Consider the following 17,496-nt stretch of genomic DNA (forward strand, 5'->3'; position numbering starts at 1 on the left):
ATACCACAAGCATGTCTTGGTAGGACATATGTTGTACTCTAGCAATTAAAATGCCGGTCGCTAATGACCAAAGATAACCTAGTGCACTAGCTAGTACTTTTAAAAGTATGTGTTAATTAGATTCATGAGATCATTTCCCAAAATGCCGCCACAAATAAAATTCATAAAAACATATGAATTTCCTTAGCCTCCCCATGTACTTATGCACAGATATGCACTTTTGTATTCATACAGTTCCTAGTGATGTGGTGATTCTTCCAGAGGGCACAGTGGTGGGATAATTGCTTAGATATCTATTTTCAGTTCCAGTAAATGACAGTCTGTTTCTTTAAGTGTGGCAAGTAAACAGCTTTGAAAGATTTTTATCTACATTAAAAAAAATTATTAGCTTTTTCAACTAAGGAATTAAAAATCCTGACTGTTTTAATGCCAGTTTCAAAAAGGCTAGGAAAGCTGCAAATAGTATGTGCTGTAATTCTGTGCCATGGCAGAAACAATCAGAAGAGTAAAGAGTAATGATTTAACATTTAATCAGAAGCATTGTACTTTGTTGTGTTCTCATTGTAGCTGCAGGAAAAGATGCTGTAACAGATCTTTAAATAGAAAACCTGAGGCTAAATTCTACTTCATCCATCAAAAGCAGCTGCTAGGAGATGACCTAATTTTAGTGGCTTATCAATTCCTTAGTGCTTGTTGGTTGATGTAACTTTGATCCTCTGATGCTAGATGACTTTTGTGCTGAATATAGCTAGAATTTAATGTGAATCTTTTGGATGGCTGCCCAGCCAAGCTGCATAATCCAAACAAAGAGAGCGAGCAGTACATGATTCAAGCTACTCACGTGTACAATAATACAAATATATGTATCCTGATTCCTTTGGGCAATCAGCTCCATGTCACCAAGCACATATTTCAAACACAATGTCCTTGTGGGGTTTTTTTTGGTCTGATTTTTTTTTTGGTTTCTGTTTTTGTAGGTTTTTTCCCAAACAATGCTCTGCTTTTCATTGGAGAAACAACACAAGATGCAGTGAGACTCAGCTGCTGCCAAGAAATAATGATAGAGTCAATAATTGCAGGACGTTTTTAATGAATGTTTTCCAAGCAAATCATTCCCATTTCAAAGGGCTGTTATTTCTATTTATGTAGAGATTAGCCTACACGTTATCAAGGAAAGGGAATGGTGATTTTTTTTTAATCATTAGTTTTTGTAGCATTTTTAACTGTTTTTTTTTTTTTTTAATAACAGAGAATATCTTTGTCTCTCTTTCTAGCTTACTCTTTATCTGGACTTGTTTTCCTTTTTCTTTCTCTCCTTCTCTTTTTGGCTCTTCACTAAAACCATCTGTGACACACATGCAAGTTGATGGGTGTGTGAGCAATGCTTCACACATATTTACTTGCCCTACTTGGCATTATTTGCTAGTCATTAAAGATTATGCAGGAGTTTTTCATGTCCCATTGTTTTTTATTCTCTTAGCAAATTAAGATAGGAATAAGAGTGTGGTCAGGCTATTGGAAAGATTTTTTTCTTTTTTTTTTTTTTTTTTTCATTTCTTGTGTCTAGAATTTAGACTGGGGAGGATTTAGACTGGGAGGATTAGACTGGAAGGATTTCTGGGTTTTCTTCCTGGCACTGACAATCATGCATTGTGTGAGCTTGAGCCAGTCACTTAGGACCTGTTTTTCACACTCCAGTTGAAATAAATGGAAACTGCATGTGCTCAGCACCTCTGCAAACCAGGTCATTTATCTCTTCTCCTTTCATTTATGCACTGATAAATATAACAGTCTTTGCCTTTGCATAAGCAAACTGGATAGGATACAAATATGGGCAGTTAAACATGCAAATCCCTCATTTTGATGCACAACCATCCATTTCATACAACCGGGGATTTCTACATTTGCCTTGGGTCCTTTTTGAAAGAAAAAGGACCATAAATAACAAAATCTATACAGACTTGTCAGGGATACACAACTGAAATAAATATGTTTCTGTAGCTTCTTTTCTGTATTTTCACTTCTTTTAAAAATACTATTTGCTAAAATAATCATTTTAGCCTACTTTATTACTGGATTAAACCATGTTGTCAATGTGCAAATGCCCTGGGCATTACATGCTAATTGTAGGTTATTACACAAGACTCAGTGTTAGCTGTTTGACTTTGGGATTCTTAGGTGGGCTTAATTATCATTTCATGCTACCTGCATTTCTTCAGTGACAGTAAGGATATCCAGAGAGCTATGCAGTAACTCAGGACTGCCCCAGTGAAATGCCTATAGTGTCTCTGTATGCCCTCTGAACATATAATAAGGGCCAAATCTGGTACAAAAAGCAGGAGAAAGTTTGTAATAAGCAGTCAGATTGACATCCATTTTCACTTTGCCTACCACAGCTCAAAAAAAAAAAAAAGTATTAAGGACAAATTTCTTCAATGGAAATGAACATGTTCATTTAAATGCTACTGTTCCTAATATACAAATATCAGTGGCTTATGGCTCCTGGCTTCTATGTCCTGCTTGTGCAGAAATTGATAGAAGTCAGAAATACTGAGGTCTTTCTCACAGTCACAAGGTATTGTCCACCAGCTTCAATGCAATTCTGCTGCTTTAAAATTATCAAATTTTGGTGAACATAGCATTAAATATATATATATATATATATATATATATATCCTCAGCTTTGTTGTGGAAAAGAGTTTGAATGCTTATGTTTTGCCTAAGTTCTTACAAAAATACTAGAGCATAACAAGGACATCCTACCTGGGCATAGACTTCAAATCTGGATCCTGCTCTGATGGGACAAATCTCCTGTCTATACACCCTTATTAGCCACCTTCCCTGGAACCCAGACAATGGCCTCTTTGTCATGGGATGGACAAGCCCATCACACAACTGAAGTGCAGATGGATGCTCATATATCCTAGAGGAAGCCTTTTTGCCCAGGGTATTGTGCGTTCACATCTCTGGTGCCTGCATTGGTCACAGGCTGGGGAAATGCTTGGATTTTCCTTGCAGAAGGTACACACCTCTAGCATAGGAGGATACACGGAGTGCATGCAACCCTCAGCTTCACTTCAGACTACAGGAATTATCCTGGCTAAAAGACTGGCCATGCTTGTGGCAGAACAAAGCTGAGTTCACAGCTTTTGTGTTATTGCCCCAGCCTTCTGCATGTGCCAGCTTCCCAAACTGAACCTGATAATTACAGAGTTGTGTGTAACCAATGGTTTACCAGGAGTCTTCAGTGAAATTGGGCCAGTTTAAGCATCTATGTCCCAATTTTATTCTCACTTGACTGCACAGATTATTAACGTCAATGGAAATAATCTTAGATGCTCTATAAGTGTCAGAGAACAAACAGGTGCTCTCTCTAGAAAGGAACTATGTATTCTGAGAATAGGGCTGGCAGCCAGGCATTCCAGACTCCTCATGCTGGCCTTGAGCAGATTCTGTATTCTTGCTACCTTGTCATCCTCATGTAGTACAGACAGAATTGTTTTGCCTTCCTTCATTATGGTGTGAAGATTAAATAAATCACCTGAAAATTATAAGCATTGAAGTTACTATTACTTTATACACAAACCAGTAGCCTCTTGCTTCTAATCAGTCCCCTGGCTTCTGATGTTTCAGTTAAAAATTCATACTGGTAGGATATTTTCTGCTGCATTTATGTCTTCGTACTTTGTTGAGGAGTTTGTGATCCTTGTTAGCAACTAAGAAAGCTCCTACCTTATGTTCTAAAGATTAATTTAATACTTCATGGCAGTGAGTCAATATTGCAAAATGCTGGGCTTTACAGCTGTCAGGACTGTGTGAGCAGTTTGGGCTAATAGTGAAAGTGCCCTCCTTGCAGGGCGAGCTGCTGAGCAGCATCTCCAACTGGCCTGGTTGCCTGGTTTACAGAGGAAGACAGCTGAGGCAAGGATGGGCTGAGAACCCAGATGCATCTCATTGACCTGGATGTGGCAGCTGTACTCTTCCATCTCGTCTACCTGTACATAACCCACATTCTGGATATCTCTGGATGTGGATTAACCTATCTGCTGAATATCCCTGTGCATTTTTTCAGCCCACTTGCTAAGGCTGTGAATAAAATGCAAATGAGGCTGCAGTACTGTATATTACCTGGGTGAAAACAGGCTTTTAGATCCAGGAGTGTCACAGTTACAAAACCAGATGCGATCAAACATGTGAAATGACCCTGAAATGTTCTTAGGAGGCCAACTTGTTCTACCAGCATGCTTGAACTTTTACATTTCAGCAGTGTGAAAGCCAGCTTAGACATGAATTACTTGTTATAGAGACATCATCACCGAGTGTTACTAAATGATCACAAATGAGCAGTTAGCAATTTGAAAGCACTCAAAGTCTGAAATGTTTATTTAATGGAACTGATATCCTAACTAATGCTTGCTACAGGTCAAGTGAAAAAATGCATACAAAATCAAATAATAAAAACACATACCAAATTCTACCCTGCTTTTAGATTATACATATTTTAACTTTACCCATAAAGTGCCATTTACAAAAACTCATCTTTATAAACATTTGTGCTTTGCACCACTGTAGTTGCTGTGATGGGCTAAAACTGAAAACTGAGTTTCCCTGTCCAAAATACTATTTATTTTGTAATCAGACACTTGTGCATGGAACAACAACATAAAATACCAATCTGCTTTTCAACAAGTGAACAGAGACTTTAGGGCATTTCAGCACATTCTGAGGAAAAGATCTCACATATTCAAGAACCTTCCGGACACAATCATGTGCCATGTGCTCTGGGATGGCCTTTCTTGAGTGGGGAAGTTGGCCAGGTGACCGACTGCGGTCCCTTCCAACCTGACCCACTCTGTGACTCTCTGATGTGTGAATAAAGTACCAAACACTGATCACAAGTGTGCAGTCCCTGTGCTAGTAGTCCATAAAGTTCCACCTGTCTAACTAAATTTTTGGGAAATACTTGTAGTAAAAAAATTGTGTTTGGTAGTCAAAAAGGGGACTCCAAGAAACACCTCAAATGCAACACATGAAACCCATGGCACTGGAAATACAGTGTCAGTAATGATCTTGACTTAATTGCAACTTTAAAAGCAAATTAATTCATGGCTTTTGCTGTAAAAGTTGTAACAAATATGATCAGCACTGGTTTGGGCTTAAAACCTAGAAGCCTGTGGTTCTTCCTGCTGCAATATGGTGTAATCAAGGAGGGGCAACTGGGCCCTGCAAGAGCCAAAAGAGCTCTGGAGGCACCTGACTGAGGCTGCGAGACCTCTGGACAGGCACATGTTCTGCCTCAGTTTGTTATTCAAAATAGTTCTGTATGGCTTGTACAGGTTCACTCATGATAACCATGAGTAGCAGAGAGTAAGGGAGCCCAGGTCTTCCATCTGTGGCAAGGACCTTAGGTAATGCACCAGTTTCCTTACCTTTTTCTGATAGGCACAGAAGAAACTGGGACTGAAGAAATCTGTGAATCTGCTATAGCCAGTGTGACTCAGACAACTGTGAATTCTTCTGTCCTAGTAATCTGCTGTGTAAAAAACCCCTAAAAATTAACAGTGCTGGAATTACGAGGGTTGTAACAGAGGTAGTTTTCAGGTCTAGGGTTTCAAAACTAATTTCTTCAATTTAGGTTTTATTTTCTTGCCACTTGAGAAAATTCAGAACACAAGACCTGTGTTATTTAAGAATGCTCAGTGTCTTTTTTGGAAGGAAGACCCAGACTGTCCTACATTACCATCAACAGAAATGTGAGTTTGGAGCCTAATTCTTTTGTAGCAGGGGAGATTAGAGAATACTGTGAATATCATTTCAGTATATATACTGAGTTTCCCAAGGGTATCTCATCAACAACAACTTCAAAAGTTACTTTTATGCCACTTCCACTCAGCTGACAAGAACACTTGACATTTTGAGAAGGTTTAGAATAGAAAACATTAGCAGTTCATGTTGATCATGCAACTCATTGGCAAAAACACTACTGTTTAAATATCACGTTCAGTCATCGCTGGATTGCAATCTAATGAGCGTAAAAGATGAGTACTTCTCAAAAGTGACTTGTCTTGTAACTTTTACAGTTACAAACTTGTAAAATGAAAACTGTGGACACTTACTTCCATCCAAATACTATTTTCAAGGTGAGTGTCCTTTTGTGCCTTGGAAACACATTCCAAAGAGTTGTTAATAAATAGTCAGGATACTGCACTTTCTGCTCAGTGAAATCTCAATATGAATTTTCATTATTATGAACAGGATGAGTGATCTTGCTACTGGTATAGTGACCAAGTGTGTTCCAGCTTGTCTTCGAGCACTTCTAGCTTTATGGATGTATTTAGCCATTTTCAAGGAGTAGCATTCCAGGTGAGTAGTCAAATAAAAGGAAATGCAATGTCTCTGTCTTCCAACTGGCATACACACACTGCTTTACTTTTCTTCCAATTGAACCACCTAGTATTTAAAATTCACTTTGGCATGGATCAACTTGGTTGTTTATTTAACTTCCCAGTATGTAATAATTTGTATAAAAATGACCTTCCCCTAAATATATCTGAGTGGCTATGATATATTATACTAATGACTGCAACATGCAGAAAGCCAAAACAAGTACTTTGCCAGTATCAACAGAAATTATGAAAATACAGTTTGTAACAATGTATGAATTATTGCTGCCAGCTTGCAGCTCCCAAGTTAACTCCTGATGAAGTTATAAATTGTGACAATGAGTGCTGTTTCTATCTTGAGTAACAGTGTGGCCCAATTTCTGCTGTCATAAATGGAGACTAAATCCATTACAATTGGGTGGGTCTATTTCTGTCCAACAAAACTCAGAGTTATCCTTTCAACATTCAAATAATGATGGTGTGAGTTGGACACAGAACTACACAGTAATTTCTTTTGTGTGGTTTCAGCCAGTTCAGGTACAGAGGTGGAAGACAACTCAGTGACTCAGTCTGGGAGTTAACTTTCACCAGGATGTGCAGTTCAGATCTTTGTTCACTAGCAAGGTGGTAAAAGAAATCTAATTTCAAGCTCCATTGGAAATTGAGGGGAAGCAAACAATGTCTGAGAGATAGAAAGCAAGGAAGGGATAGGATAAAAATTAATGAGAGATATAAGGGGTGGGGATTGGAATGGAATTGTTTATCTGAATCCTCCTGAAATGTCTTCAGGGACTTCATTCCAGGCCATACTAGTTTTAGCTGCTTAAAAACACATCCTCCCTCTTGTTTTAAATAGGGGTAGGCTAGAATTAGAAGCACTTATCCAAGCCATCCAAGCTTTAACTTTCAGGGCTCAGAAAAAATGGGACTTGGAACTGAAACAGCTTTGGTTTGGCTTATGCAAAGACCAAACCTGCCCTTCCCTTTCCCCCTATATTTAGGCTAAAGCCTTAATCAGAGAACTAGCAGTGAATGTATAAAAACAGCACACACCAGAACAAAACACTAAACACTAAAAGAACAACTGCAATTCAGCTGCTTCACTCTATGCAATGCGGACTTATGGGCTACTGAAAAGATGATAGAACTGTTTCCACCCAGAAGTAACTATGAGAGGAAGCAGGATCATTTGGGGCTGTATTGATACAGTAGCAAGGTTGTCTCCACAGACTTCCACTGATGTTGCATCCCAAATCTATCTGTGATAGATAGCTTACATCTTGGTTAAGAATATCTGAAAGTCTGAAACATTTTCAAGTATGGTATGTGTACCCTGTTTTACTTCATCACTTTGTTTCTTTACGTGGGTAATCTTCACTCTATGTGTTTATAGAAAGCTTGTTCTCCAGGTTAGAAAACAAGAATCACTTTCATTGTTGGACTTCTTCCAAGTTCCACCATTAATTATAAATATATCTTCTTCAAATCTTTTTTACACAATCTTTTTTTTTGGAAACTTCATTATTTAAAGATCTGTAATATCACAGTTTGCCAAAGGCCATATTGTCTGAGGGGAAAGAGTATCCAGGATGAAATGCTTTTCTTCTTTTTCCCCTTGTGCAATAATGCCTCATTACTGTTATTATTTGCAAAAGGGATGATTTTTCTATTATCAGCATATCTCTACTGCACTGTCAACATAATAGCTATTAAAGGAAATAAATTTTAAACATGTTTTGCTACAGAGGAGTTGAATTAACTCCCTGTCAACCTCTAGAATCTTTGGGAATTTTTCACAGTTATTTCCCAAGACTTTTAAAAAGGTTTCTGGAGCACAGAAAGCTTGCCTATTCGTAATGGAAGCCTAATCGTAATGGAAGCATTTTTATATTAGTATATTCCTTCTGAAGATACATCCACTAACAAAAAATCATATGGAAAAAATTAAAGATACCTCAGAAAAATCCCAGGCAATCCTAGTGCATTTGTCATTAGATAAATCTCCATTTATCTAATACATTCCACTGACCCTTTTCAGTTCTTTCATCTTATTTTCTCTGTGTTTTGTTAGAGAATAGTTGCAAACTATTTGTCTTGTCCAGGTAGAATATGGAAGGGTTGTTGCACCTATCCTTGGAATGTCTTGGTCAGAGTTTTTACTGATGAGAATAGAAGTCATAAATACTGTAGATACTTTCATGCACAAGAAAAACTGGATGCTCTAGGACACATTTTGAAATAAAGTTATTGCATAAAATTTTAAAACCTACCTAAAAACAACTTCCTCACCATGGAAAACATCTGTATACGATGATGATGCATACAGAACTGTGATTCAGTATTAGTGTAATTTCCTGTAACAGACAGCCAAATTTTAGGACTCTGCATAGAAGACAAACATCATCTGCTGACTCACCCTCATCTTGCTCCACATTCAGTATTACAGTATTACTGTTCAGTATCACCTTTGCGTTAATGCACATCTGTCCTGCTTTTATTCTCTTCTATGGAAGGAGTTTAGACACAACTTAAGTGAGATGTGAAAACAGGTGAAATTTCCACCTGCTGTTTTACACCTTTTTTTCCTATGCAGGAAAGTCTGGGGTCTGGGTTGGGCTGTTTTTGGGGGTTTTTTATAGTTTGAGTTAACATCACAGATAGACTCATGGGTGGGTATATATCCAATGTAATATTGCTGTAAGAACAGGTGGGAATAGCTGTGGGGACTCATTAGTTTTACTGTTCCAGTGTTGCTGCCAGAAAATTACATGCTGCTTTTCCCCAGTCCATTTTAAACAGGAAGAGCTGCCAGAAGCTTACCCACTGTTTTCACATAAGTAGTATATGATCTGAGAGGTGGGAGTTTTGGGGCGGCACAACCATTCACTCACATCTGAGAGACAACCAAAGCCATTTGGTTTAACCTGGAGATAGAGGCTGTTCAGACTCACTGGGGAAGGAGCTGCTGCTACCAGTAACAGACATGAGTTCCCTTCTCTGCAGATACACATTGGTTGGAGCCTGATGGGTGGATCTCTTCATTTCTTGCTAGTGAATGCAAGAGCAGTGCACAAATGTGAGACTACACAGTAGCACTGGTGATAGGTAGACAGTAAAGTATAGGATTACTTGATGCCTTACCTTCTTGAGAAACTAGGATCACTAAAACAGGAAAACAGTTACTTCAACCTACAAGAGAATTGGCATAGAGAAGAATTGTGAGATTGTTTATATTCCAAAAAGAAGCAAAAGAAGGGACCTCAGACATCTCTGCTATTTCTGTCTATGCTCTTTTTCTGCACTAAGTGTTGGAGCATGCTGTCCTTCTGGTTTACAATGAAATTTCAATCTATGGTGGTGCCAGAGAACAGAATGTCTTTTGGAAGCTCAGTGTTATCCCAAGTGAAAAGAGTGAAGTACTGGGTTTTTATCTGCTGTTGCTGATGTGTCTTGGTGATTCAAAAACCTTCAGACATGACCATTTCCAGGGACTGGAGCAGATCAGCTTGCTGGGGGAGCACGTGTCATCCTCTTCTGTGCTGTTCTACTGGCAGAGAGGCTGGGAGTACTGCCTTAGAGCAACACTCAGTGACCTGCTTTGTTCCTAGAAAGAAGAACACCTCACCAAGGAAGGATACAAGAGTTTTTTGAAGGATCCTGCAGTAATCTGAGGACTGAGATTATGCACACCATAAGCATGGGGTGAGGAGAGAGGAAATGCAAGATGCTGTTGAGTCCTGGTTTAAGAGAGGAAGAGTATGTAGCAATGTTAAATTTAGTTTGTCTCTGTGTGTAATGCTCTTTGTTGTGCTAGATAACTTCAAGAATCACAAACTGCCCTTATGAATAAACAAATAAGAGGATTGCTGCAGGCACACAGAGAGTACAATATGTGTATGAGATGTTATGTAGTAAATAATGAGATGCTGTGTTCATGATATTGCAGCCACATGCTTTGCATGGAGCACTTAAATATTTACTATAAGTAAATCCATTAGGAAAGACAATCATTCCCTCATACTGACTTTCTCCAAGACAGTGCATTGAAAATAAACTGTTTCCTGCTCTAGGCATTCCTTTAGTGATGACAGGAACTCCCCCACCATGGCCTTAGTGCAGGAACAATTTGTGTTCGTGCTTTCTTTTTGCTAAGAATTTTGTACTTTGGACTTTGTTGATGTACTTCTGCTTCCATCTTAACACAGATCCCAATGTGATCTTGAATTTAGGGAATGGAAAATCCTGATAAACATCCGGGCTGCTGTGAATGCAAAGGACAAAGCCTTTGTAGTAAAATGTCTCTGACATACGCCCATGAGAAGTGTTTGATGTGCTGTAAAAGACATCTGTCTGAAAAAAAAAATTGTTTTTCCTCTTTGGCTTTGTTGAACAGACTGTAGAAATAAATGACACAAAGTAACCCTTTTTTTCCTCTCCTACTGCCCCTCTCTTTGTTTGATCTTGCAGTGATGTGATAATGGTGAGTCTGTAACTTGAAAGTAATTTCTGTAAAGACTTATACCATGAACAGAGGGGTTTTATTTTCTGCTGCTAAAGGGAGATCAAAGTATGATCTAGAGATTAGACCTGTTTTGAGAGAGAAAACTGAGTGGCCTATTTCTACCTCTGTCACTGAATTGCTGCATCAAACTGAGCAAGTCACTTAACTTCTCTGTGCCCTGAACCTTTGCTGTGTACTGAAGCATTCAGCTCTTTCACTAATAACAAACATTTTATATGGCTTAATCATAAATGATTGCCTGTGTGCTAATTAGCCACAGTCAGTGCAAAGTTTATTATACTTGTTTTCAACCTTTACACCAATTCATGGAACATGATGGCTATTTTTGATTTAATTTTGGTCACAGCTTGCAGGAAGGAAAGGAAGAAAGCACTGAGATCCACAGAGTAGCTGGAGGCAATGACACAGACTGCAGGCTGATGGGAATTTCTGGGCTCAGGGCTGTACTTTACAAAGGATGCTGGCAGCAGAGAAGCATTATTATAGTGTTTTATATTGGTCTGGATGAGTTTAAACAACCAGCTGAGCTACTAGCAGCAATGTACACACTGCAGGCCAACCTTCCATATAAGTCCTGTGTCTCACACTGACTCTACTTGACTTTTGGTCACCAGTTTTTTTCTGTTGCTCAACCCAGTTCAAATAATGCTAGCTGAGGTATGCTGGCCTCCTCTTACAGCTGTAGTTTGGAGGTAGTGCTTGCTCGTGAGCTCAGACCGGCAAATGAATAAGTCAGGTCTGCAGTCTGCCAGTGTACTTGCATCTGCACGAATGCAGTCTGCTGAAAAGCACTAAACTGCCCAAGCCCTTCAAATACCAGGGTAAAGCTATGTCAACAGTTGTCTCCCTGACAACCTTCTGAGCACTCTTACACATGGAAGAAATCAGTCAAAATTAGTCTATAAAGAAAAAAAAAAAAAAAAAAAACCTTGTGGAAATCCCTCTGCTTTAGGCAAGGTTGCAGTTTTACCATTTGCAAAGACAGAAAGATGTCAGGAGTGTCCCACTCTGTGGCAAAACTGGAAATTTTATCTGTAAGTACATGCAAAGGCAGTGTAATTAAATCAGACATACAGGAGCAATACAATACTATTCTTTGCACAAAAGCAACCTCACATCAGTTCTGCATTTTGTGCACGGGCAGCCTAAGACAAGAGACTCCATAATTCAAAGTGTCTGCAGTCTGCCTCCCTGGAGAATCAGTAGGAGTTGAAGGAAACTTCCAAATGTTTCATGTGTATTTGAGGGAAACAAGAAAGCTGCCTTCTCCCAAGGTATCAACAGGGAAACTGAGGAATAAAGAGATTAACAAGTTTTGTGCATGGTGACACATGTTTGGGTTTGATTATTTTTTGGTTTTTTCTTTTTAATTTTCTTTTTATGCATCTGAGAAAGAAGCAAATTCCCTGAATTTCCCAGTATGATACAGCAAAGCAAACCCCATGAATCCCTGCAGCAGTTGCAACAGAAATTTCATGCCCTCTGTCCTTTGTCCTTCTAAGGGGAAATGTTGGGTGGCATACAACATTTAAAAGTTAATGATAGGCTAGTCAGTAAAAGTGAAGACTTGCAGCTTTGGGTTGCAGCAGAGAAACAGGAGGGCAGCCTGTTCATGCCAAATGTCTGAGAGTACCTCATTCACGGAAAGCACTGGCTGACTACAAAGTACTCTGTTAATTATTGTTGACATTGCATAGAGAGCTTCATGCTGTTCTTTCTCTGCCTGCTTTGACTTAATTTGTTTGAGAAAGTACTTTTTCTGTGCTGCAGATTATGTAAATTCATATACTCTACTGCACTGACAGATGTGTCTTTGTTTTAGAAGAAGCCATTATTTTTTTCAGTGCTGAATGTGAATGGAGCATTTCACACTGGTGGCTTCCAAAAATATTTATAAAGTGAAGCTGAGCAGCTCAAAATATTTTGCCCTCCTACACTGACATTCACAAGCCTTTATAGCAGCATTATCAAAAGCATTTGCAGAGGAACGTGCATGAGTTGGCCACAAAGACTGGGTTAGTCAACAAATGACTGAAGGCACACATTTTAGTCAGCTCTAACCTACACAGTACAGCAGAACCCAGTTGCAACTGTAACTAACAGGGCAATTATTCTATATTGTGGGTCAAAGACTATCTTATAATGATCCTTTTCTCTCATAACTGCTGCATACCTGAGGAAATAGGATGAAGAAGTAGAAAGTGAGTAAAATTCTCCTTTCTTCCTCTTTCAGCTGGTAAAATGTGGTTTGACTGTGCACTGACTACCACAGGCAGTGCTCATTCTGAGGGCTGATAGCTGCATATAGGTTTGATATCTGGCTGTGAGGGGTGGCATTGTTTGCCTTCCATGTTTACGTTCCACTTCCACTGACCATTGCCTAAGCATTCTCCAGCTCGTTGTCCCACTCTTTGATTCTTCCTGAACATGCTGCTAAGAAACACAGCATGCTGCAGCCACTTGGGCAGAGAAAAAGGCTCCCTGTGAGCACATAAATGCATCAGGCTTCCCCTCAGATTTCACTGTATATTAAAATGACCTCTCTGCCAATTGATTGTAATGACTTCCATAGTCTTCACCACTGTGTTGAAACCAGGGCTTCCCACACATTTCTTCCCACTAGGAGTTATCCAAGAGAGCCACACCAGCAATCTGTGCCCTCCAGTTGCAGGTAGAAGAACTGTCTGGCTAACTTCATTAGTATGGGCATGATAATTGACACACAATGATTTCAATGATAAGACTGGCTGTGCTCCATGTCCATTCTCAGCTTTGTGCATTTCCATCTTTGAAGTTTTAAAATGCGTAATGAATAGCAGTGAGTCCAAGGAATCCTACTTATAAATCCACTAAATAATGTTAGCTCCATTGGCTTTGGTCAGTCCCTCCCTGTCCTCAGGAGTGTGGGCTATGCACCATGCTTAAACACTCTGATTACCCTCAGCAGGCAAATGGATAGAAAAGACATTTTAAACAGGGGAATTATTCCCACCTGAATTGATACAGGAAGGAGCTCAACAGCAGGGAGAGGGAATATTTGTCATACACTATCCTGTCTTCCTAAACACAAGTTTGCATTGATGAAAAAATAGTGAAAATTTTTACTCAGCAATGAACAAGGACTATAGCTAATCCCCTTCTTCATTATTTAGGAGATAAAATATCTCTCTAGTATACCCAATGATTGCACACTGCATAGGATGCCATTTCTCTTCAATGGGCATAGAAGTTTCTTTCCTCATAATCCTTGCATTGTTTGGACACAATCCTTTTTCTAACATTTGCATTTTTTGCATTGCTAGATGTTAATTTTTTAATTCCTGATGAGTGTGTGACCCTTTTGTTGTCTATATGCAGTGTTAATTCTGTGATATTTAAGCATGGCTAAATGAAAAATGTCTCAGCTGAAGATAATTTTCAGTGGTTTTTTTTCTCTGGTAAGAAGACAGTTATTTTGGGTTTCTTGCTGCATTTTGGAGGCATGTGCATTAAAGTTACTTCTAAAACCTTGAAATAGGAAAGAATAGCACACTATAAAGCATATGTTCCCAGGAATTTGCTACCCTCTCACTTATAGCTTGCAGCAGGTGAAAAAAGCAGTAATGGGTGACTAAGAATGCAATAAAGGAAAGAAGACTGGAGAACAGTAACAGCAAACACATGTGGTCTTTTGTATTCTTTTGTATCCTGTGAAGTATTAATTTCCTTTAGTGAATTTGTAGCTTAATTAAAAAAAACCCAGACAAAATCAAAACAACAAACAAGCTGAATTTTCCCTTCAGCTCAGCAAAAAGTAAGAGAATACTAATAATTTTGCTTAAAATATTACTGATTATGCTATGACTTGTGTCTACAAGTCCTTGTGGACTTGTTTTGAACAGAGCAGAGTTTGCTTCTACCATGCCAAGGAAAGCATGAATTGATATAACAGATAATTTCAGACTATATGAAGAACTGGGTTATAGCATGATGGTTGACAGGGATGTTCTTCTAACACGAGGTAGCCCTCCAGACGGAGGGTGATGTGTGTCTGTGCAGAATGCATTTGTTTTCGATGGCCAAGCTGTGACTGTGAAGTAGGCTTCCATTCCTTTGGGATCTTATCTCAGATTACACCAGTTCCGACTGCTAGTGAAGAAGAACACCTTTCTTTGACCTTGACATTACTGGAATAAATGTTTAGAGGCATGTAAAACCTCAAAACAAACACTCCTCTCCTTGGGGAACAGATAAGCGAACAAACACGTGACAGATGATAGTGACTTTACTTAATGCGTGACCAATTCGCATGTATATTCTGCTCTCACTGGGGTTGTAAGTGGCCACAAAAGAAAAACAGGTCATGTTACTGGTGTGCCTGGTGTATTAGTGAGCAGGTCTGTAGGCATATGCTTTGACATAGAAGCAATGTTTGAAGATACCGTATTTCCCAAGGAAACTCTGAACATGATGCAGAAGTCTTGCTAGAGCTTTTGAGCTTTAAAAAAATTCAGTTTCAAAATTCACCTCCCACCCAAAAAGTACAAATGAATTTTTGCAACCAGCTCATAAAATCTTACCATTGCAACATGGTGACTCTGTCTTGAGAAAGACTTTTTTGGTAAACTTTACTTGGGATTGCATGCTTATGACCAGTAGGTGTACAATCCTTATGTAAACCACCTTCTGTCAAGAACAACCTTGCCACTGCCCCTCATCAGGTGGAGACAACAGATGCCTAGCAGCAGCTACAGGTGTGTAATGCTGGCTGAGATGTCCAACTGCATGGAGAGACAGGAGAAACAGAAACTGGTCAAACTGGTTCTGGAGGCCCTTTTAGGGGCTCCCTGATGCTGCGTCTTGTTCAGACAGGCTATGAAGCCCAATGCGACAGGGTGGCTTCCACTGGAAAGAGCCTTGCACTCGCATTTTTTCAATCTTCTCTTACTCCCATTTTTGTCCTAATTCCTTCTCTCCTTTTTATAGCGTTTTGTGTGAAAGAATACACTGGCAATGCTAAGTACTGAATTGGAGGGAGGCCCCAGTTAAACTGGCTCCAGATGTGCTTCAACTGGCCTGGCTGTGCGCGCTGAAGAGCAAAGCCTGCCTCCCCGGCTGGGAGCAGGCACCCGTGTGCCAGGCGATGCACGTGGCTGGCTGCCACAGTTACTAACCTAGTATTAACTGCATTAATTGTGGACATAAACAGTGTTTAGTGCCAAGCATGTCACAAGCTGATTATAAAAGCTGTGGTGTAGGCAGAGTTTCAAATTGTGCTTCACTTTTAATTTCCAGCGCCCTTCCCCTCCCCTCCTATTTCCCCCTCCCCCTCTTTTTCCCCTCCCCCTCCGAAATTCCTTGAATGTGTCTGTGTATTTACCAAAATACAAATGTGTACCGAGCGGTAGAGCTGTCGGGTTGTAAATACTATGAGTACCTGCTAACGGCCGGGAGCAAATTGTCTGCAGGCGCCGGGAGTCAGGGCGGGAGCGCCGGCAGACCCCGGCAAGGGAGAGCCCCCTGCCCCCCCTGACCCATCCCGTCCCGTCCCGTTCCGCTTTGCCGCTGGGCGCAGCTGACCTACTTTTTCTGCATTTCTCTCCACACTGTCCCGACCCCTCCTACGCATGGGGCTCGACGGCTTTTAACCCTTCGAAGCGCAGCAGCCGCAGCCGCGGCTCCCCGGTCCCGCCGGTCCTGGGGCACGGAGCCGGGGCCGCGGGGATGCGGCGGCCGCGGAGCGCGGCTCGTCGGGCTGGGCCTCCGAGCAACCTTTGCCCGCAGCACCACCCACTGGGCAGTGAGCGGACACGGACCAGCCGCGCCGGGCTCAGCCACCGCTGCTGTCTGCTCGCCTGTTGCCCTAAGCTTCCCCGGAACTGGTGTCAGCTCGGCTCCCTGTGATTCTCCCCTGTTTCTCCCATTAACGAACCTTTAACAAAACAAATAATAACTGTAATGAAATACAATGAAGTACCTAGAATTCACAGAAATGGCGCTGTTTGCATTTCTGTACAATGCAGCCACACCTGCCTGCAAGGGAAGGACATCAAAGCATTTTGGAGAGGCTCTGCCCTTTGTGGCTCATGCTCTGGCACCTGGTGCGGGAAAGGCTGTATGATTATGGTGACAAAACATGTCTGACACAGCATACGCTGAATACTGGCTTGGTGTGAAGAGCACATTGTAAGTGCTTTGTATTTCATGTGCTTAATGTGGTCAAATAGTATTCAGTATGATATTCAGCTGATTAATTGTAACTCACTTTTGGATTGCGCTTTGCCTCCCTGTGTTTTTGCTAAAACAATGTATCGTCTTTTGCTCTTTTTAGAAGAATATTAGAGGAAAAGCCCTTCAGCTGCACAGAAGTCTGGAAAGGGGGAAGATAGTACTCTCACATTTTTGAAATATAATACTCTTTCTAGAAAGGCCAGAAGTAAAATGTTCTGAAATAAAAAAAAAAAAAAAAAAAAAACCAAAAAAACATTTGCATTGGGTGCACACCTTCCAACATGCAAAAATTTTGTGTGCCTTGAAAAGTGTCTCCTGGGTTTTAGTAAAGATTATTAGACAACTGTGGAACTTGTCAAAGTGTTTCCTCAAGTATGTAAA

At 40.2% G+C, this 17,496-nt stretch overlaps 1 long non-coding RNA gene across 1 annotated transcript in view; it reads right to left on the bottom strand.

Moving 5' to 3' along the window:
- LOC128802461 (uncharacterized) overlaps window positions 1-17,259 on the bottom strand; it is a 66,045-nt gene extending 48,786 nt beyond the window's left edge. Inside the window, exons 1-3 of the long non-coding RNA XR_008435439.1 lie at window positions 16,469-17,259; window positions 9,525-9,572; window positions 8,654-8,737 (exon numbers count right to left, since the gene is read on the bottom strand). This is a non-coding gene — a long non-coding RNA (uncharacterized LOC128802461). The remainder of the gene's footprint in view (window positions 1-8,653; window positions 8,738-9,524; window positions 9,573-16,468) is intronic.
- Between the last annotated feature and the right edge of the window lie 237 nt (window positions 17,260-17,496).

This window comes from Vidua chalybeata, chromosome Z (genome assembly GCF_026979565.1).
Source record: "Vidua chalybeata isolate OUT-0048 chromosome Z, bVidCha1 merged haplotype, whole genome shotgun sequence".
NCBI lineage: Eukaryota > Metazoa > Chordata > Aves > Passeriformes > Viduidae > Vidua > Vidua chalybeata.